General features: G+C 38.1%; 1 protein-coding gene across 4 annotated transcripts in view; it reads left to right on the plus strand.

The window, feature by feature from the left end:
- The first annotated feature begins 15948 nt into the window (after nucleotides 1–15948).
- LOC105686895 (5-hydroxytryptamine receptor 1) overlaps nucleotides 15949–24728 on the plus strand; it is a 59811-nt gene continuing 51031 nt past the window's right edge. For 3 of the 4 annotated variants that reach the window (XM_048653254.1, XM_048653256.1, XM_012402130.3), the window contains exon 1: nucleotides 15951–16936. The gene's annotated coding sequence lies outside the window, so the exon portion shown is untranslated. Of the gene's footprint in view, nucleotides 16937–24728 lie in introns of all 4 variants that reach the window. The other variant, XM_048653258.1, reaches the window with a different exon arrangement.

The following is a 24728-nucleotide window of genomic DNA, read 5'->3' on the forward strand; positions in this document are numbered from 1 at the left end:
GCAGCAGCTACTTTTTCTCTTCTCGAGTAATTTTGATTTTTGTTCTTTCGGTAATGAGTTCGGTATTTTTTGGTAACGTAAATTACACTATTTCCGGTTCGAGTGATCGGCTGTTCCTTCAACACTCGTGCGATTCGTTCCAAATGAATTCTTTGGCGAACGGCCGGCACTTCGGATGAACTTCTCGAAGATGACGGAGAAAAATTACGACGATTGCCGATGTAAACGCGATTTTATGACGCGAAGAAGTGTTCTCGAGTGTTTTCGACACTGGATAGAATTCCCTGTGAAACGCATGCCATCTGACGTTCAAAAGCATTTTATGTGACATCGCAAACCGATACGTGGCCCACAATAGAAGAAACCCGAACGTACATTACACCGAGGAACGATGCCACGAATCGAAGAAAAGAAGGTTTCGAAACTCTTTCACCGGCTGAATTTCCGAAGACGTCGATTCAGCACTGTAGCATGAGCTGTACTTACCTATCTACCCAGCTCGCAGCTCAGAGCCTGCAGCTTTCAACTCTCGAAATGTCCTTCCTTCCAAGACGACAGCGACGTTTCTCTTCGAATTTTACTTATTTCCCAGTGGCGAATACATTACCTCGCGTAAAAAGGAAGCCGGGGAATTGAACCTCGAAAAGACTGCATCGCTGCAACAGATGGAAACGGCGTGACGTTCCTTCTTTCTCTTTCTCGATTACCGAGCTTCGTACGGAGTCGGCAAGGGTGGTTCTTACCTTAAAGTTGAACTGGTCGAACATAAATGTATCACCGTGTCCATGCGACATGCTCAGCATATTCAACCGATGCCGCAGGCCTTCGGTTTGAACGAGAAGATTTCACCCGCGCGGCTACAGTAAATTTAATAATCTTTCTTCGTCGAGTCGAACATGTACTGTTTTCGAAAATTCGAAAAATTATCAACACTGTTCAGAGCAAATATTGATGAACGCCTTGCCGGCAATCGCAACCGACTACTTACAAATCGCTCGGGCTTCAGTACATTATATGATAAAAATAATTATATCTTGGCATGAAAATGTGTGACACATATATGCGAGACAGACATCGAACTTGGTAGACTCGTGAGAATCGCTCGATATCCGTCGACGTTATGCATGGGCATCGGAGATCGGTAAGCACGGACAACGATACATCATCCATCCTGAGAATCTATCAAAATTATTATGCGGTTGAAGGGCCGAGTTCGACGAACTACATACTGGAACTTCGATGAACTCGTAATGATATTGGATCTAATGTCAGCGGTAGGCACCAACGTACGAGTACAAAGTTGAAATAAAGTCCTAAGTTTTGTTCGAACCATTCGAACCTTTGAGATTGCGAAACGTGGGGGAATTCAGTGCATAAGGTACAATAAAATATGAAGCTGTACTTATGTTCGTGAAAGCTCAGAGCCTTTTCATTTCGAGTTCGCGAAGTTCATTGCAAGAATTCTGAAAAAGCGGATCACGTAAATCGATCATCTGCATATATTTCATGTAAATGGTAATAAATTTTCACCGCCGTACTTTTGGTTGCTCTTCCAGCAATTCTTTCTCTCTCATCCCTTTGAATATTTGATTTACTTTTAGGTGAAATTTCTCGGCAAAATTTCTTCAAATTAATATTTGGAATAAATTTTTGGACTACATTTTCCGATCGTTGTTAATTATCGTCAGCTCCGAATAATGTTCAATTTTTACTACGCGGTAACAAGTTTTATCATAATGTATATTCGCGCTGATGGAATCACCGCGTGTGGTAAATGATTCTACCCTCCGGTCTAACGCTATCCCAGATCATCCTTCAGCTCCTACTTTTGCTCGGGGCAAATCCATCTTTGTTGCTTGTCTGAACTATATGAAACAAACCTTAACGGAGTTCTCTGTAGAATACATATACGCACACCTCTTCTATTTGACTAACAATAATTGCGATAACACGGTGGGCATTGTTAGTCAAATACGTCAAATTATCCATTTACACCTTCCATACCCTCGAAAATTTTTGCCTTTTGGCATTTAACGTTCGTTTGATTAGAGGTCGGAAGTGTTTACGCAAACTGTATCTCATGTTACAACTGACCCCGTGTATTTTGTTCGTCGCACTATGACCTCTGTCAAAAATATCCAGTGCTTTCGAAATCAACTTCGTAACGAAATTATACCCTTACCGGCTGCCGGATTTCCCAGCTAACCAAAACGGGAGTTTCAAACGGAATTCGTAGGAAAACCATTTCCTCGGTTTTGTTTTTCTTCTTTTTTTCTACAGTCGTGTAGAAAGTTGATACGTGACTTGGTTTAATCCGTTAAATATATATATTCCATCCATGTATGTATATCCAAGCTCTATGACTGAGCTTGCACGAGAAGCATGAATTAATTAGCGAATAGATAGAAGCATAGAAGTGTACGTATTGTATGTACACGTGCACATGCGATAAGCGTCGCTGCATCGCATGAATAATACCAGACGTGGATTAACACACTGTGTTGAAATTATGCATTGAAAGGTTCGAGTATATTAGTAGCTAGGAATTGACGTTGTTTGAAAGGATCTTACGAGTTAACCGTTGCGTCATCTATTGTTATAGATATCTACCCTTAACATAACTAATAATCAGTCATATTTCGAAAAATTGTCAAAGTCTTTGTTGGTATTGTTAGTCAGAAATGTACTTGGAAGCTTCGTTGTCTTTTTCAGACCAATAAATGCGACAGAATCCAATTTTCATTGAAATTGAGTCCGGAGTTCGACTGGGGTAATGCAATTCATTGCTTTGTCACGAAACGACAAAACAGTATAGAATAAAAGCATAAGACAAATAGCGCTGTTTATTGTTTTACTCCAATATATATGAATCTGTAAGAGTTTTTTTCTCTTACGTTTTGCAGCAGTGAATAGCTCTTTTGACCGTGAATATACTTTCAGTGAGTTACTTCGGTCTGCAGAAATTGGACCAGACGACGTTATTGTATTTTTTTTTCGTTTCCTTTTCACGGATAAGAAGGTTGTGTCGTATCGATGAATTTATAGTTTTATCTATAATTGGGTACCGATAATAATCTTTCAATTTCGATCTACCTGAGACGATACTTGTAACGTAGGTTGCCTCAGAGACGCCCATTCAGAGAAACTGAAACAATCGATCGAGTTTTCAATCTTTTTGTTCCTCGGAGTCGCGACCAATTTATAATTGTGTCGATGTTCTCTGAAGAGAATTCGATTCGTTGAATCCTACTTATCGTTAATTTGGTAAATCAGTCGCGCCCCACGTAAAAGAGCTTCGCGTATTCTTCGTACCGTTTTAAATATTTTCGTTCATCTCGTGTGATGTTTCGCGAGATTTATTATTTGCCTGCATCGCCAATTTCTGGGCGACGTCATCTCACGAGTTACCCCGTGTACTCGGTACGTTGGATCCGACTGTCGTATATAGGTATAACTGGACGAGGTGTCGGTCGTTCTGGGTTCCAGGGCGCGGTCAAGGCGCATTAATTTCACGGATGACATACACGTGATAACCGCTGGTGCTTCCGTTGAATAACCCGCATCTGTTTCTGAACGGTCGTCGTCCGCTTGGCGGCATTCGGCACGAACATATTCAGCTGATTGACACATGTATATTATCCTGTATAGTTTCCGTGTACCGCAACCTTACCTAGCAAAACATCGTATATTGAACGCATCTGTTTGCGATGCCCGATCTCTCGCGTACGTTACACTAATGATATTACGTAAGTTGCGATAGTGAGAAAAAGACCGCCAAACAAATTTTCAATCATCGGATCAAGTCATCTGATAGATACCGAAGATGACAACGACGACGACGACGACGACGACGACGAAGACGACGACGACGACGGCGACGATGATTACGATCATGATCAAGGCTTCTAATTCGAATAGGCCTCAGGCACTTTGCATCGTAGCCTAGAACAAGGTCAAGGAATGTGTACAGTTGAGCAAATATAAAACGCAACTAACGAACATACTGTGTGTACGTGCGTATGTTACACCATTTGTGCTTTGTTCAATTTTTTATCAATGCTTTTTCTACTCGCTTCTCTTTTCAACATTTTTTTCATCCACTCCTTCTTCTGGCATATTTTTCTCTATCTCCCCGCACCGCGGATGCGGTTATAGCTGATGATCACGTTCCAAGTTCGAATTGTTCTTTCCGCCTGGTGATTACTTACCTACTTGTTAATTGTCTTTTAATTGAGCGAAGATTGTATCAGGTGGGCGTGGCAATGTTCATTTATAACATGCATAGCATCTATTTCAAGCTCCCTCTTACTTTCAACGTTTTTTACTCACTACAGTTTTACTTCCTTCTCTCATTTTTTATTAAAAATGTAATACTTGAATATAAAAACGAAATATTACGATATGTGCTAACGACGACTCGTTAAAAAGAATTTGTTTAACAGGTTGATGAAGTAATAACAATTTCGATGCGGATTTTGTGCAAAAGGTGCCCTCGAAACAACATAGTTTGGTTTCTACTCTTGGGGACAATTCCACAAAATCGTTCGGATGGTAAAAATTCGAGACAACTTCAAATATTCATATATTCAATTATCAAATTCTTCTCTTTTTTTTGCCGCCAATTGGTTCGATCGGTTACTTATTTCGTCGGAAGCAAGTAATGTTTTAAATTTTTTGAACACACGGTGTAGACCGGTCGTAATTTTCCCTCCGTGAAAAAAGAGAAGAGAGAAAAAAAGAAAAAAGGAACTCATATTTCGACTGGCGTAATATTAAATGCATGAAAACGTGGTATACTTATACATTGAAACGTGTATGTGCAACTTTGATGCGTCTATACAATGTACAATCTTACGCCAAAAGAACACCAACAGAAATAAATGAGAAAAAAAATTCTCAAGCTGTATGCGCCTATAAAATGTTCCAGATTCTCATTTTGTTAGATGAAGCTAAAACACACGGCTTATATGTTTAAGCGCCAGACGGACGCGGATCGTTTTGTCCACGTCGCGACGTTTTGTTTTCGCATAAACTAGTGGGTATTTGCCCATTCGCAAATGGAGATATTTTCTTGACCGTACAAAAAATCTGAATCTCTATAAAATATTGATATCCACGTGAATGAATTCTCCGTGAAACGAATCGACTTTATACATAAATTTGCCCAATCATCTAACAGTGAGAATCAGAAGACGCAAGTTTTGTTTTTTCGAACGACTGACAATTTTCATGAAAAATTCGTAACAAAAAAAAAAAAAAAGGTCAAAGGTACAAGATGACTCGCACATATTTTCCGTTCATAATATTCGCCGTACCGCATTCTACTCAATTATGCTCACACCATTAATTTTTCTTTCATATACACATACGTTTACGCGTACACATCGACGTGCATAGGTTTTATTATGGAGACGTATAAGACGAAAAGGAAGAATAATGGATGAAAAGGAAAAGAGAAAGACAAAATCGATAATTGACGTCAAAGGAATAAGTCACACAACAATTCATATGCCGGTGATTAGCTAATTATTATTCACTAAACGCTGTGTCAAAGGGTGATATAAAATTGAAACATGCCTCGTACGCGATGATGGTACGACAAACGTACAACGATAATAATAATCATAACGGTAATTATATTGAATGAAATGGCGATAATGCTAATGATAATTACTGCAATGAAAATAAAATAACGCGACCACGATGATATCGTATATCATCGCATGCAACCCCAAAGGATCGAGAATTTATAAGCGATATTGAATAAAGTCAATAATTTTGTTCGAATGGCATTTTATATGATTTACAGAAGTGTATATTAAAAAATGAAACGAGCTAAAGCGTTATGACAACCCTAACATGTTTTGAGGTGATAAATTCTTTACTTTTCGAATTGTGGTTGTACGGTGAGACGGGTTGGTTTTTGAAATGGATGCCATTGTCAACACAATGGCGGAAAAAGCGATTTCAGCCGCAGGATTTTTTATGCCTCAGAAAACATGACAGCCGGTAACGGTCCTCTGGATAATGAAATTAAGTCTTGTATCTCTTGATGTATCCTATGGTAATATGACGCGCTGAGGCAGTAATATAAATGTTATAAATGAACGTGTCGAAACTAGACGTGCACGCGTATTTTCGTAGGCTAGTTGAAGTTGTTTTCGGGTTATGCGTACATATATATACATATACCTACGTCGTTACTATTATGTACAGGGGTGGTTTTACTATTTGGTGGAATCATAGCCGAACGACGACGAAGTATGTGACTGAAGATGATTTATGTCCTAGCATATATTTGTACATTATATGTATCCAGATATGTAGATCGGTACATGTATGTATATAAACCGCAATAATGAATTATTTAACTTTCAATACATTTATACAAGTATATACATACATGGGTTGGTGTATTTGTAGATAGTATAAATATAGATATACCAACCGGCAAATACATTGCATGCAAAACGTAGGAAAATGCAAATATTTGTCCTTGATACTCATCGTTGATATCCTCAACCATAATAATAAGGATTCTTTGCGAAAGGTTCTTTCAAAATCGAAGCTTTCGCGAATAATACGGGGTGCGATATAGATATTCCCTCGGGAATATAACGCTCACCTATAGGTATCGAACGCTTTTGAGAAATCGATCATGCCGCATTTCCGGATATCGGATGGAGGGACATCACCATTTGCAATAGTTATTTTTTTCGACTTGAGTAAGGCATCTGAGAAACAAATTATTTCATTGGAGTTCAGTAGAAATATTTCATTACATCGTTTTATTAATTATATTTTCTCAAATTGCTCGCCCGGGTCATGATTTGTTGGAGAATTGATATTACAATTGAGTTTGCGATACATGCGATATTACTGATTGAAATATATACCAGGCGCTTTTGGTCTTTTTCGTATTTGACCGACCGAAATTGAACATCATACAGCTGAACCGTATTGTTGCATGTTTGGTCGGTTTTCGTTTCGTTTGTACTCGCATTCGCGGTGGAATTTTATTCTCTGGATTTGAAATTGAAGACCCTTGACGTAATAAAATCAAAGTGAAACCGAGGTTGTACGAATAAGATTTGTTTTTGCCCGCGGAATATCGCGTTTAATTATAATTACATAGGTATGGAGAAAGATACACGACTCTTTAAAAATGAAATAAAATTTGTTGTTTTATTCATGAATTTATTATAATATGTATCTATACAGATCTATCCTGTTTGATAATATATTCGTTCTGCAGCTCGTGAAACATATCTGGTATCAAAAATTTCATTCAATTATTTGGCTGTCAAATAATTGATATGCGCGGGGAGTTCGGTTTCATAATATTTAATCGTTTCGACTCTTGTAATATTCTACTGGCATATAATATGCTTAAAAAAAAAGATTAATAAAATTATTGACAATCAAATCGTAAAATACGTTTTTTCTTCTCATTTTTCAATATGTGGAAATATTTTTCGAGTTCTTCAAGTTTTCCAAACCTAACGGTAAATTTTATTTTTCTTCCCAAAACCACCGGTAAACAATTTTAATTCTAGTGTATGGGTTTTTTTTCTTTCTTTTACGTTATTGTTTTTATAAGTTTGATATCTCTCAACTTGAACCTCCAAACCACGTTTCCAATTTCTCGAAGCTCGAGCTTTTCTCATTCCAAAAAAGTTTGAAGTCTTTTAATTTCTCACAGTTCTTTTTCTCGGCAGACGTTTCGCAGTTACATAAACTTTTTTTTCGTTCCAACTATAAGAATTGAAAATTTCTTTTTCACAATTTTTTTCAATTTTAATCATGTCGATGGCTCAGTTTATTTTATCTTTCCAACGAGGCAAAAAAAGAGGAAAAAAATGCACAAATTACGGAGCCGTGTATAAGAGAGAGCGCAAAATTTGAGGGAAATTTTATACCCAACAATTTACCCATATAGTTTCTTTACACAAATAAAACGTCGCATTATTATATTAACATGAAAAAACAATAAAGAATTACGACTCTGTGGATTTCGCTAAACCCCTCCTGCATTATGAGCGACATTTTGGTTATCACCTGAATATTTATAACCCGATAAGTGCGAAGACACTTTGCCTTTTTTCTTTGCTTCATTCTCCTTCGACCCGATGTGCGCGAAACGCGCTTACGTAGTAAACCCTACTTCGTATACTTGTATAGATATAGGACCGATGTAGAGACAATTTCAGAGAAAATATATGTATAACTCACCTTATATATTATTCAATTTTAATATGGCCGACGGTTTGCCAACGAAGGTCTTTTCAAAGGTCTTCATATCATATTTTTAGATGAATAGACTCCATTCTTCACAATCCATAGGTCATCCATCATAAAGGCTTGTATGGATATCGAACCCTACGATATTGAAAAAAGACAATTTCTATTGTCACAATTTTTGACAGTTAATATTCGACTTTATACACCGCCTTAAAAAAATTCATCCTCAAATATTGCGAACGGCAACGAGATGATGTAATTTTTTTACACGTGCATAATGACCCAGAAGACTTTTGAATTCATGACTCCTTACCATATTGAACGTAAGGAGCTCGCTATCAAGTTTCACTCACGGTTTTGGAACTGCGGATTTGACGATCTTTCTTGTTCGAGCCAATATTGCAACTACCGCAAAAAATGCGTTGAAGTTCTCTCCTAATTTCCTTGACGCATCGTAACGAAAAAAAATCGAATCTTCTTCCTCGTCAACTATTTTGATCATTCCAGGTGTTCGAGATTCCATTCCGCTCGACGGACGCGATACCCCGTCGCGAAACATTCGAAAAACTGTTGGAAAATTAAAAAATTAAAGAACAATCGCGAATCCCCACATACAATTGAACCGGATGAAATGCAACGAGTTCTAACTGAACGTAATTTGATAAACCAGCCAATATCAATTCAAGAAAAATACGCATTCGCGTGAAATAGTGGAACACAACCGTAACGCAATAACACATATACATATATGTATCATATCGTTACACGGATATTGACTAGAATTCCAGATATCGTATGGAATTGCACCACTCACGATAACCCGCGTACGTGCGTATACGTCAAAAAAGGGAAACGAACAAAAGTGTATTTTTTATGACCCGGTTGTCGCACCTGCCGCGTCCGACGATCGCAGCCCATTTCGCGAAATGGTTATTTGGTGAATTGGTGGAACTTTTTCTTTCTTTTTCATTTGCCCTTCGTTCTCCCTGTGTTTTATACAAGTGGTTGTACTAATATGATCGATAAATTAATTTGTCAGGTATGTTTGATACCGTTGCCGGTATAATTACACCCCCCGAAATCATATGTACAGCTAATTAATTCGGTGATGATATTTTCATTCGTACTCGTCAGCACTTCGTGGATATTTTGACGTCACTTTTTATTTGATTAAAATCTCCCTCAAAAAATAAATGTAAATAAATTCCGGGTAACCCTGTCGTCGGAAGTTTCCTCTCCGACTCATTATCTGTTAAGAAGAACATAACGGAATAAGGAAACCAAAAAACTTTAGGGAAACTTCACGGTTGGTATCGATTTGCCTCAGCCACGTTACTGCGACGTGGGGGTATCAGTTTCTTGCAAAAAATGAAAGTATAAGAATACGTATAAATATAGATACGTTCAAAACGGCCTGCTTTGCGATCGATCGGAAGCGCGATCGTAGAGTTTCGTTTGAACCATCAAATCGCGATCGAACTGTGAGTGGAAGTAATTTTATCATCGGATTTGTTTTTCGCAAGATTTGGATCAGAGTAAGTCGAATGATAGATGACGTGTAACTTCACATCATTTCTGTCACACCGCGCGGGCACGACAACGGGGAGGACGACGAATCCATTTGGCAAATGATAAATGTTATATTTTTCATTATTATTCAATTCTCTCGCAGGTTTTCTACATTACAACTTGACATCGCAACGATCGTTTCTGCAGTAACGTGTATTCGTGTATATACCCATATAGATACTGCCCGGGGGTGAATCGAAAAAAAAAATGAAACATATTCGGCGGCCCGGTACAAAATTTTTATTTATACTCGTTTTCATTTTGATTTGATTTTCTTCTCTTCTATTACTTTTTTCTCCGATCACTTTTTTGAATCAAAGCTTTTCCCGTCGTGTATCCCGTTACAGACAATGATTCTCGGTAAAATGTTCGTCATCGTTTTTTAAAATTTATTTTCCTAAAGATTTTCTTGTTCATTTTTTCCCGTAGGTCTTTGGTCTTGCGAAACGTAAAAAGAAGTCATCGCATATTTTGCACCAACAGTAAAATGTGCCACTACTTTTGTTTTTTTCTCTTTTACGCACGATTCGCTTTCCATCAACCAGTTTTCATTAATTGTACACTACGTGCGGTATACCTTCATTTTATTTCAAGACTGGCATAAAATAATAATAATAGTAATGATAATAATAAAATAGTAATTCTTTCTTCCCGAAGAAAAGTGTCAAGCCCAGAGTTTCGGCGAGAGGGGAGAACGGAAAAAAAAAATGGAAGGAATAAACATATTTGCGATGAGTAAAAAAATGTAAAAATTAAAAATAAACAAATAGAAAACCTTATTCAGCGTAAAAAACTTTTTTAATGGACTTCGAAGTTGATATTTTTTCATACGATTTTTGTACGTGAAATGCAGATTTCACTCGGTTCATTTCCAGATTTTGAGTAACCAGCTGGTTGAGAAAAATGCGTAGAATGGAAACGTTCATTCTCTTTCTTTTTTCATTTTTTTACGCTCAATTCGGACCTCGATTGCACCGATTCGTTGTGGACGAGATGGAAACTTCGACCGGAGTTGAAACTATTTATAGCGATGAACGGACGTTTTTAGTTTCAGGGTGCGAACGGAACAGCTAGCTACAGTTATTGCAACGGAAGGGCTGATTTGTAAAGGTCATTGGGAATCGGTGAAATCGTGGTATATACAGGTATATTCAATACGGCTGTAGGTACGATATAATGAGACCCGTGCGATGAAATAATTAAGAACGGCAAAGGGTTGCGTGTTTTCAGAATAATGAGAAGTGACAATAATACCCCCTGTACAATGGTAAAACGTGACACGTGACATGTGAACCTCGAGTATAATAAGTATGATAAATACCACCCTATACTTTTAATGTGAGTCACGAATTGTAATAGTGACTCGGCTGTATATTTGTTGTTGCTAACCAACCGTGACTTATGAACTTTGTCACGTGGCATATACTTATATACACGTATATATATGTATCAAGTGTCAGTTTTACTTTATCCGCACGAATAGTTCATCTGAGATTAAAGAGAGAAAAAAATTCCCACAATAAAACATCCGCATGATGCATTTCTATATGAATATCATATACCACATAAATAAATTATTTTCATTAGATCTTTTCAGGCGGCGATGAGCTCACCGGCAATGACTGTTAACATTTTAGTTCATGAACGACCTTATAATTTGAAGCGGTAGTTTTTTGCATCCTTCAAATGAACCATTCGAAGTTACATTCGAATTGGGAAATTTTATCAGCGATGACAACAATCGCTCGATCACCGACTTTTTAATTTTATGGTACGTCACGGTATACGTAGATCGTATATGCATACAAGATTTGCAGACGTCACTCCACTGTTTGAATCGCACCTACACTACGTAGCTCATCATCGATGATTTCACTTTGAACACATTGTTCGAAAATTCCGACTGCGACGCAGGATGATGATTCGATTATGCTAACGAGGATCTGTTTCTTAGGACCTGAGGACAGATCGACTCATCGTGACAACATATAACTAACTGCACTCGATAGTTGTACTTAAATTAATTTCATACGTTGATATTATTTGTTTTTTTGGCTCTATGATGGAATGAAAGAGTTTTTGTCGTTTTTATAATCCGTGAAAGACGTCATAAGAACGTATGAAAAACAATTAAGGTCCCCGAAACTTGAGGCTTGCTCAGTGCGCATACGACGGTAGAAATAATCGCCCATCACGGTTTAGCAGATTGAGAAAAAAAACCACATCATAATTTCGTAAAGCAATCAATTAAAAAAATAAATATACAATCTTTTTTTTTTTCAAAGAGCAATTTTTTTTCATCCATTTTCTTTCTGTTTGTCAGCTAAATTCTGCGAGAACGTAATATTGAATTATTAATTACCTACATACATATCGTACCTTCGAATGAATGGCGTTTGAAAACCTGTTTGAGGCGCTGTATACCGCGAGATTCTCTTGAAAGTGGTTGCGATCAACGCATGCGTCAAAATATTCGAATTTCTCGTTCTACGGGCGAACCCGAGCTACGCTGGGAGTCGGCGTAGCCGTCTTGTTGTCAGTAGGTCAGTCCTGAAGGTGACGTACCAAAACAAGGCGCCTACGCCTGTGGCTACGCCGACTCCAGCGTAGCTCGGGTTCGCCCGTAGAACGAGAAATTCGAATATCTCGACGTATGCGTTGATCGCAACCACTTTCAACAGAATCGCAAGGTGTGTAATCAATGATCCAATGTAACTCTAAAGCGTCGTTAATTCGCCCTGACGGGCAAAAGAATCGTTGAGAGATTAAATAATTGTTTTTTGTCTCTTGAAAATACGATCTACATTCAATGATTTACAGGGGTAATTTTCATTTGCGAAATCTTCATTTTTCATTCTTCTCCCGATCGTCAGCGTAAGTTGGAATCGAGACGCTTTCAACGCGAGTGCACCGCACCGCTCGAGTACCGAGTATTTCAGCTTATCCGATAAACTTGGCGTGCGTCGATTCGCGATGCTACAGAATTACCCAAGCTTATAATGGTACCGCAAACCTTCATTTATAGACGATTATGGTACGCAATTGTGAATACATTAGTATAGATACATATACGCGAGAATTACATACACGTATGCGTAAGAATGTGCTCATATGCGTGTGATATGATTGTTAAGGATGTAATTTTTCACGTGGTATACACCCGCTGTCTCGACTATCGGATTGAACGAAGACTTGCGTCATTATAATTGCATATTAATTCAGCTAAGTGTTTATCGCGCACGTGTTTTATTCGACATAATGGTGATAATCGAACGCATACGTGTTCTCGGTGACTCGTGACTTTGTTTTTTTTTTTCATTTTACATTAGAGTCTGAATATTACGACCTGTTGTATTAATAGAGAAGCAAGTCATAAATGCAACCGCTCTCCTCCAAATTTGGACTGCGAGATAGAATTTTCGAACTTTATTAGAATAATATTTACCAGGTGTGATTTTCATAAGATATTGCATAATTTACTCGCTTATTTAAAATCAATTCAAGCTTCGAGAGAGAGAAAAGGATGATCTGATTTTGGCTGTGGGTGAAAAAGAAGCTTGACTCATAAGGAATTTTAGGGCAGATGATCGAAATATCGTTATGCTCGAACAACCACGTCACAATTTCGCAAAATTTAAATCGTCTCAAATCGAACGAGTGCTTTTCGTACTTTTCTATCCATAATATTTCAGTGTGAGAAAACTTGAAAATATTTCATCGTAACCTTGACTCTGGTCAGAAAAATTTCAATTACATGGGCCACGAGTTGTAACTCAAGTCCATGGAACGAGCATGTTTATGATTCATTTTTTCGTTTCCAGAAAATATACCTCAACGTTAACTTCTTCCGCGGAAATACGCTGTGGCGTTTCAGAAATTTATGCAGACGACAAAAGCGTGTCTGCGGCGCCACCAGAGAGAAATAATGGCGATACAAAGACCGAACGTGAGGGTGACATCCACGTGTTAGCGAAATGCACGGTCAAGTTCGATATCTCACGTGTTGAAAAAGATAAAAGAAATTTTTTTCAAAATCACGTACCCATCAATTTTTAAACGATACATCAAAACCCACCGATTATTCTAGGAGCTTTTTCCACCCCCACCCCCAAGCTTTGATGGAAGAGATTCTTGGTTTTTTAGACCATTCGATTGTGGCTCAATTCTTGAGTCTATGAGAAAATTGTGGAAAATTGTGGAAAATTATCTTTTAAATCTGCCAACGAGCAATTATGTTATAGCAGAGGATAGTGAAACTACTTCTTTTCAAAAAGCTTTCAACTCTTTTCTTTTCCGATTAAAAGCCCTCGGGGATTTTTATTTGATCGCGGGTAGTTGGAGAAATTTTTATTAAATAACTGAGCCAAGGTGTAAAAGCTGCGGGTGAGATAAGAGGGCAAAAATGAAAGCAGCAGCTGCATCTGGAGCTTTATTGCCCGGGAAATAGTTTAATGGAAGCTTGATAAAAGCTTCCTTGTCGCTGGTTGTGAAGTTCGGTGTATGTCGCGCCGTGACGGGGGTAGAGGTAAGTTACAATGCGTATCCGTATACCTTACGTGCGGTTGTGGTTTGCGGCTGTACAACGACTGCGACCACGGGTAACGAATTTATGGAAAGAAGCTCATTACCTACGGTCCCTTTGCACCACCTTCTGCGGAAGCTCTGCTAAATCGGAATTGAAATTACACCTTCATAGAATTGAAGAAGCCCGTCATACATTCTCACCTTTCAAATATATTATATCGTCGTCGGGAAGCGCTTGAGCTTCTTCCGGAAGAAAAAAATTGAAAAAGCTCGGGCGAGAAAAGGAGGGGAAAAAGAAGAGAGAGACCCGGAAAAGCTTTCCGTACCAAACTTGATGAAAATCTTATTCTACGAACCCTGAAATGAGGCGAAAAACGTGCAAATGTTTGTGCCATGTGTACGGTGCTTGAAAATGGAATCGTGCATACGTTAGACGGAAAAGCATCGCAAGCTCCCAATTTCGTCGACTTTCCCAATGGGAGCTTCGTAAACAATTCGATATCGAATGGTATCGCGAAGTCGGAGTCGTCGAGATCCCGAGTACCGATGAGAAACAGTTGACAAGTGTACAGCGTAGCCGTAGTACTCAGCTACTCCTCAATGGAGGGCCAATACATCACGGTTCTATGTATACATCTCGAAGCCAATACCAACACATCATTCATCGGCTCAAGTCTTTCGATGGACACGACTATGGGGCGTCCCCTTCTTACCAGTTCCATTCAACTTCTGTACAGCCGCACGTCAATCGGCTCCATACAAGACCGTTCGATCTTTATACGTATATGATGTTTCGACCATTCGAACTAATTGCTGTCGATTATTTTCACAAGGTTACTTCGTTTTTAAACCATACCTGCGTTCAGACACCGAACTAGGTGTGTCGTAAAGATATTTCTCGCCTGAATTTGCTTAATTTCAACTCGTCGGTCGGAGTCTAACTTGAAAAGTCGTCTCGGCAAAGTTCGAGTCGACGTAGTAGTCGAGTAGGCTCAAGTCCATAAGGTCATGGTTCAAGTTATCGAAGTTCGAGCTCGTTAAGCTCAATTCGAGGAAGCTCAAGTTTGTAAAGTTTGAGTTAACGAAGTTCAAGTCGACAAAGTTCGTGTAAGCTCGGGTTGCATCGACTAACAATAAGTTTGAGTCGAAAAAGCTCGAGTCGACCAGGCTCAAGTTGGCAAAGTTCGAGGTGGCAAAGTTTCAGTCACCGAATGCAATTTTCGAACAAAAGCCAAGCGTCGAGTCACCTACGGATAAAAATTCGGTAACATTCGACTTGAGAAACCGATGATCGACCAAAGTATGTTTTCGGTAAGAAGTTGAAAAGTTGGGAACGAGTGTCAAGAGGTCACGAGGTGAGCTTTCGCCGCGTTCCGCGTCTGGGTAGGTCCTGTGTACCTATGGTAAATTCGGCACAACCCATCGTGAACCCCGTCGAATTTTAGGTGCGGAAGCCCGGATGAACCCAAGAGCAGTTATATCAGCACTCGTCGTCATCATCCTTGTATCGGTGGCGATGGTGTTGGTTGGCCAATAGTTTATCGTTTCAGCGCTTGCGCTTGGATGCGAAATCTCATCGGCGTCGAGTGGTAGAACAGGAGGACAACTTTGGCGTACCTCACAATCTAGTCGTACGACGTCCGCCGCTGAAACCGCGGACGCGTCAAAATACGCGTTTCTCTCTTTCTCACAGTCAGACTGTTATTGCAACATAGCAATATATCGTGCGATAATTTTATGCCGAGCAAAAGGGAAAAAAAAATTGTAGGCGCCGTCGTTTATTTAAAAAAAAAAAAAAAAATCGATAATATTTACAAAAAGAATAAATAAATGAAGTAATTCAACGATTGTAGAAATTTGTTATTTGCAATTCTGCAAGATAAATGAAGCGATAACAGAATATAATAGAAAAAGAAAAAATGAGATAAGCGAATAGAAGAAAAGTAATAATTTGGGTATCTTGTGAAAATAAATTACTTTCAAATTTATTCTAACTGCAGGAAATGATTAATCAATGATGACGACCACGATGAAATATAACGACGTTTTAAACTTATAGTTTTTACCATCCGAAAAAGTGAAGTTTTTTTCGGATATAATCGAATGAATATAACCGATTGAAGTATAACCATCGCATGGTAAAATAAGATAATTCATCTTGCGTTAAAATATCTGCTAGATCGGCGGAGACGAACGGGATGAGTTACTCGTTAGGGAATATTGAATTTAATTTTGATTAAAAACAAAACTAAAGACAACAAAAGCTGAAAAATTGTTTTGCCAGTAAGCGATACGTTCTGTTAAATAAATAAACAAATAAATATGTGAAGAAAGAAAATATAAATAAAATAATAATTGTACGTAATAATAAGGATGTTTGGTTTTACAATCAGTAATACTCAATGGTATTGTTGATCACCGTAAAACGAACAGTGCCATACGTTCTTCGATAATTTTATTACAACCACCACTATTACTACGACTACTACTACTACTACTACTACTACTACTACTACCACCACCACTACCGCTACTAAAGCTACTCTACCTCGGTACGGCAATGACTTCCGGAAATTTGCGTACCGAAACAACCGTACAGTCAGTGAGTTTCCACATAAATTACATAACATATACCAGTTGGTTTGATCAAGAATTTTGAAATTTTCATCTGCGTGTACCCACACTCGCATAATCTACATTTTTGCTATCACTGCTGCTCTAACGAAAACCGATGAAAAGTGACGGATGAAAAATCGAGAAAAAAATGACCCAATGAAACCGCGAAAAGAGGGTTGCTCGAATTCCCACTTAAATTCCGAGGGAAAAAAAATGAAAAAAAGAAATTGTAAGGAAACAATTGATTTTAACGCGATCACTTGTTCACTTTTACGTCTACGGTCGTTTGGAGCACATTGATTTATAGATGGTTTTGAATTTGAAGATGAATAGGCGATGGGAGTGGAAACATTAGAGAGAGAGAGAGATGGAGTGAGAATGATCATTTTTTATGATGTAGTAATGCGTTATAAATATAGTTATTGGTTGTCCGGATTAAAAGATCGTTGATCAATTGGTATTACCAAATATAGTTTGGTCTTGGCCACAAGATCTTAACACTCCAGGCGCTTAGTTCTCGTCAAGACTTCCGCATAAATGTCATTTCGTTCCAATTATACAATAATCATTTATTCATATTTGAATTATTATCATATCCAAATATTTGCGTGAGGCCATGAATTTGTCGATGCACCTCTGCGATTTCGACCTGTATGAGCGTTTTTGTTGATAATTTTTCTCCACTTTGCTCAATTCGATGATTATATGCAATTTGTACGGCGAGTTGTCACGAACTGCAATAAAAAGAGGATCGGAAAAGAAAATTGTTGAATTTGTCAAACCTGAGATAAGAAGTTATCTGTAGATAATGTATGTGCAGTATAATAATGGTCGGCTGAAAAAGCTCGCGCGAAACTGAATAAAGAAGAGGACAAACAAAGAGAAAAAATGTCATGGCACAGAAGAGAAAATTTAACGCGAATGAAATAATGTGTAACAGTGGGTCAATCCGTTTGTGGCCAAGTTCATTAATCATGTAGATTATTATTTAGATGACAATTAATCCGTAGCTCATTTGATGTATTTGGAATCCACTTGATCTTTCATATCTGTAAAACGATGGAACTGCGAGTTCAACGACAAAAGTGAACCCATCATACCTACGAAAATTGTTGATTCGAAGTAAAGAAAACGAGTTTTTTTTTCGCGATGCAAAATAATTGAACGATATAATTGAAAAAGAAATTTTTAATCACCCATACGGACATCGTATTTCGTATGCGCGCAGACCAATCTTGTACGCCGTCCGTGCGACGCAATTTCAATTCAATTTGTGCAGTATATGATATCCGGTAGTCTCAAAGGCAATTTTAATTTTCGATTATACGTTGCAGCCGCAAAATATCTGCTCACTGAATATCATTATATCTATCGGAATATTCGCGGCTCAGTAGCTCGTGAAATAAATTCTATTATTAATGCTGTATTCGAATAGTTGTGTAATTCCTAATAAATATGCATGTGCGTAAAGTTTCGTTTGTAAATTTTCATTTCCTTTCTTTCTTTTATTTATTTCCTCATTTTTCTTTCACGTTCTTGTTGCGGAACGAAAGTTGCGAAGGTGGAAGAATTGTAATCGATATGATTTCATTTATGTCTTCATCAATTTTCTCTTTATTTATTTTTTTTTGCCAAGTCGGTGGAAACGGAATATTAATAATTTCATCTCTTTTCTCTATACATTCATGAGAATGATCGTTCTTGATGTTTGGATAGCCTTAGGAGTTTTTAATGGGCTGTTCAAAAGTCGTCGGTTTAGATTTGGAAGAAACATTCTCCTGCGATTAATTAAAAGCGAATTAAATCATTAATATACCCCATACGGTACGACGTGATTATCGTAACGGGTGAAATGTACAAATACTAAAGCGGTGCGAAATTCTGAGTGATTACCGGACCGCGCGACGAGGGAATAAAAGGGGAAAGGCAGCTGCTGATGCTTCGTGTAGGACGATCACAATGATTTGGTCACTTATCTATATATGATCCATATCTAAACGATACCCGTCGATCTTTTTTATGCTTGTCAAAATAATTTGTGAAGTAGGTGTCATATTATTCGTCATGATTATATAATAATTAATGTAATTTACGGAGCTGTTCGTGAACGAAGTTTGAGTATTATTTTTTTTTTTCGATACAACGCGTTATTTAATCGATTTTTCACCTGTATAACTGGATGTTAAACAAGCTTCAAATTTCGATTTCATACAGTAACGACCTGACACTGCAACTTGAATAGAAATGGGTATTAATTTTCAATTAGCTCCCCAGCTAGCTGATTCAAAATCGAAATGTTAATCAACGAAGCCAATTAGAGGGTGATCACGGACTCACTCCTTTTATATATATCCTAGGTACAAATATGTATGTACATATGTATGCACATCACTTCCACAGCCGGTATAATTATTGTCCATGATACGGCAACTTCGTACGATGAGGTTCTAAGAAATTCAACTCTTAACTAGATAACAATTACACGATGGTCGAAAAATTTGCTGATGTTCAATTTCCTTTCTCACACCTAATGAAATTCGACGAACAGAAAACTCCGAATATGCCCCGTCACGTGCACATCCTGAGAAGAAAAAATCTCAGCCCAAAATTCGCTGAGAGCTTGCGAGAGAAGAAAGATCGGCTCAAGATTGGCGATGTTGCGATTCGGTTACTCGCATAATTTTTTAGAGAAAAAGAGAAAAGAACATACATCGACTGATAACAAGTGACAAGTGTGTTATAGTTCTCTAAAGTTGATGAGAGAAGTAGATACGATGTTAAAACTTGGTGTTTTTATTTCCGCTTTTTATTATCTATTTGTTTTATTGGCGAAATTCGCGGGCGTTTACACGTATCTATATACATATCATCTATATATATATATATACATATATAAATATTACGACAATTTGAGCGCCGAGGGATTGTGGGCACCTGTGACTGCAGATAGATATGCCACCGACCGCCGCGTTGACAAGTACAAATATATATGAGGGGAAAAGCTTCTCTGAATTTCCGAATCTCCCATGCGCTTAGTTCGCCCGTACGTAGTACCGACTTGTGTCTTGTACGTATGCATACATGTATACCGTGTATATGCAAGGAAATTTTCCCAGGAGGAGGATGAGAATTATACAAATCATCGGCATACATCATCGTGTCAATTTCACCCGTACAGGATGTTGAAATTAATCTTATTATGCCCTGCAGATCGTGCACCTGATTATTTTATTTAATCGTTTGTTTAGTTAAAATCTTATATTATAAGAACGCTATTTCACTGGTTCCTCGATATATCAGCTTGCGATCCGGCGCTAGTTGACGATGAACACATTACGATCTGCAGATATACGAATAGCGCGAAGAACTACGTTGAGGATGAAAAAGAAGAAAAATGTTTCCCTCCCTCCGCCCCCCAGCCACTCCGTAAAAACGAATGAAACAATAAATAAATAATTAGTACCGAAAGTTTTAAGACAAATAAATTTCGGTGCGTCAGTTATACAAATTCTTATAATTACCACGTGGCCGTATTAGAGATACAGCGCCCCGCGCAGTAGATCGATCCATTTATCTTCTTTGAAGTTTTACTTCGCACCGCTCGCGGTGCGAATTGTTATTGTATGTTATATTATAATATTTTTTCTTGCCGCTAAAAATAGCCGCCGGTTTTCTTTTTTTCCCCTCATAATTTACGCGGTTCGTATAACACTAATTATGGCAAATTATCAATGAAACAATATATGTAGCTGCAATTACGTTATTGCGAATTGCAGGCTGCAGGCTGCAGACAGCGGATAAAATTACATCAATTACGCGCTGAAAAATGAGAGAGAGGAAGAAAAAACGAATCAATCGATTCATCGATGTCGTCCTATTCTAAAAAGTCGACGATTGATCAAAATTCGAAACGCGAGATGAGCGTCGTGTTTCTGAATTCGTGCAGCGCAATGAGCGTGTCCGATTGGTGCCCTTGCATTAAGCTTGTGGATCGATTGGGCTTTGCGAAATGACTGAATCGTGCCGCTGAACGGTGACGGTATTTTATTTGTTCGCTGATTGGCCGAGGGGTCAATGTTCAACTTTTCAAATATGTCAGCCAAATGCTACGATTTATGGTTTTTCGAATCAATCGAAAATCGCCAAGCCAAAGAAACGCCAAGCTTATAGCCTTAGATTTTGCTCAAAATCGGGGCTGGAATTCGACATTTTTCTGACGAGGGTTTTCCATGGTATTCTTGAATATTTTAATCTCAAGAATCTATCTATAAAATTGGTCGCGAGTTATGGCCAATTTTTCGCTTTTTGAAGCAGAAAAATTGAGATATCTCCTTGGAAAAAATTCATAGCTCAATTTGACCGACGGATTCGTGTTCCTGAGGTCAAAATACATGAGAAAAGTGCCATTCGATCAATTTTAAAAAATAAAAATTTTTGGCCAAAATTTGAGATTTTTCCAAGGGGTACCCCTTACGATTTTTTCAAATTTTGACAAAAAATTTTTATTTTTTAAAATTGATCGTTTGGCACTTTTCTTATGTATTTTGACCTCAGGAACACGAATCCGTTGTCCAAATTGAGCTACGATTTTTTCCCTTCGAGATATGTCCATTTTTATGCCGAAAAATGCGAAAAAATGGGGATAACTCTGTTATTTTTGAAGATAGATCAATTTCTCTTTCGGATTCAGATTTCTGAGCTCAAATTACATTAAGATAGACTGAAAAATCAATTTTTTATTTTTGACCCCAAAAAGCTGAAAATTGGCGATAACTTGGTCAATTTTAGAGATAGGTCAATTTTTCTTCCAGATTCGGATTTCTGAGATCAAAATACGTAGGAAAATCATTATAAATCCAATTAAAAATATGATTTATTTTTTGCTCAAAAATCGAATTTTTGTTTTGTTTCTTCAAGAGTAATCTCACATATAATCAACTCGGGAATCCAAATCTGAAAGCTAAAATCATCTACTCATGCAATCGATCAATTATTTGCTGTTGGGAGCAGAAAAGTTATAAGACATATCGATTGGTTTCAGTTGTAGACCCCACTTTTATTCGTCGCAATCCATGCGTGGGTCGAAATATTTTTAATTTCTCGTTCTACGAGGGAGCCCGAGTTTTGCTGGAGTCTGGTAGCCACCGGCGCGCGGTTTGTTGTGGGGCGTCACCTCTGCTCACAATCAGCCCCAAGGTGACGTCTCACAACAAAGCGCTACGCTACAGGCTACCTGACTTCACCAAAGCCTGGAGTCTAGCTTTGGATTTTGGGGCAAGAAAAAATATTTTATTCCATATGCTATTCTAATTTCATATGCTTTTGATCTTAGGAATCCGAATCTGGAAGTCAAATTGATTTATCTGTAAAATTGATCAAGTTGTCGCAAATTTTTCACTTTTTGGAGCAGAAAAATTCCGACATCTCGATGGGAAAAATTGGCAGCTCAATCTACTCAACCGATTCATGTTCGTGGGGTTCAAATACGTTGGAAAAACATCATACGATCGATTCTAAACATACTACATTTTTGGCTCGAAAGTTAACATTTTTTTCAACGAGTCTGTTGAAGAAGGAAATATTACGCCGGGGACAGGGCCAACAGGGGAAGACGGTTCATGGTGAAAATTTGATGAAAATATTTTCGTGCAAGTTATAGCTCTTGGCATGACCTCGCTTGTGACAGCCGTGATGTTGTTAGCCATCTCTTACGGGAAAGTCTTGGCAATTGGCCAACTGCTGCCCTCGTAGACCATCTTCCCCGTAATTACCCTGTGTCTGAAAAAATTCAGGATTTTAATCTAGAGCCTTCGCTTGTGTCACGTTCTAGAAACGACACGGTGTATTTCACGTGTTTATGGCTTTCGAATGAACGTTCGATGTCAATTCAACCGACGCAGTATATCGTCCCTAGGGACGTATGTAGTACAACGAGGGTCACGCAATAAATAAAGAGTAATTCCCCGCCGACCGCCCACCCCTGATTTGACTTTGATGAGGGGCTGCCTGGCTTATCAGGCATTACAATTCTCAGGGGGTGAAGAACAACGAAGGGTTGATATCCTTAAGAATAATTATAATACTTGAAATATGTATATCGTATAATAGGTCATACGGTATAACTCATTCGACACTTCCTTTAATGTTTGATACGCGCCACGATTATTACCCGTAACGTACCTATATAAAAATCGAAAGTAAAAAGACAATTTATTTTTCCATTGCGGTTTAGTTATTTCGGTCGTTGCTCGAAATTGGCTGTATTGTGGGAAAATTAATTATTGGAGCCCTCGTACCGTGGGATATTCGAAAATTAAACAATAATCTCATCGCATCGATTCGGCGAATGGGTTGAAAGTAATAATTACGTGGCGATGACACTTGACGCGAAATTATCCCTTTCGGAATTCCAATTATTCACGAAGAATAACATAATCTTTTTAATTCAACGATTGGAAATTAACAAAGAGAGTACGTCGGTTCGGCGAATCACCGGAGAAATTGAACTCGAAAAAGAGAGAGAAAAAAATCAAGTGTCGATATAATCTCTGACGAGGTAATCTTTTTATTAATCAAATTTTTCAGGATGTTCGTGTATTACAGCTCGATATTGATTGTATTAGTTTACGAGTTTGATCGAAGGATAGAAATTGCCTTTAGGGAGATTGAATCATATCAGATTGAAGAATTGACAGAAAACTTTCAACATTCATCCTTACCCCGCCTCATTTGTTCGAAAATCGCGCATTTGCGATTCAATATATTCAACACAAAATATACCTATATGTACAGCATCAATGACGTCTGAAAGGTGTTTACTCTCAAGTTACCGGTACATGCATAGGTACGTGCATATGTATGTATCTTTGGAATTTTGAGGTAAAAAATTCGTTAAGAAAGAAGGTCGTTCGTCGCGAAAAAATTGAGACAAAGTGTCGCCTGTACCGCGCTGCTAGAATACTTTTACACAATGGGCTTATACATATATGAGTACGTATACGTACCTTCGAAGAGACGTTTAAACGCTTTGTGAATATGATTATAATATACTTTATTCAGATTCGAATTGCTTACGACCCGGCAACGACGATTTTAACTGCGTAACATTCGTAGGTTTGTCACGTTGCCGTTCAATTATCCTGTACCCGAATTGTAGTCGTTATACTTCGATTTCTATGCCGATATTGTCATATCCACCGAAAAAAATAGTGGGTGCATCATACACCGAAAAATAACAAGCGCGACTCTTTCGAATTCTCGGTGTCACAGTGCGCTCGGGAATCGAGCGCGGATTCAACCGCGCCAAAGGATTCTTATTCGACTATAAAAAAGAATTGCTCGCATTTTTCATTTCCTCTTCTAATTGGGTATGAAAATTAGAAGTTTTTCGAAAAATGCCTCGCTTGATACGAGTCTTAATTGAAATTAAGGAAGAAATCCGTCAACTCATGGAGGTACATCCAGATGACATGAGAAGTGAGAATAATGTCCGTCGTGCCTACGTTTGAAATTAAAGGCAATGGACGAGGTACTTGACCGGGTGTATATTGAAGCAGTGATATACGCTGATAGCTCGATGCGATGCTATTTTTACCGTCTCGGATGAGTTAGGAATTTTCGACTGTACAGCGTGGCTTTTTAACTATTCAGGTCAAGACACCGAATAGCTGGGTTATAATGTACCTTTCCATTTCTAATCCCAATATTCATGGCCAAGGATTTCCAACTTGGAGATATTGTTTAATTAACATTCGTCGTTATTGTGCTGCGCTTATACA

Source organism: Athalia rosae, chromosome 3, assembly GCF_917208135.1.
Source record: "Athalia rosae chromosome 3, iyAthRosa1.1, whole genome shotgun sequence".
Taxonomy (NCBI): domain Eukaryota; kingdom Metazoa; phylum Arthropoda; class Insecta; order Hymenoptera; family Athaliidae; genus Athalia; species Athalia rosae.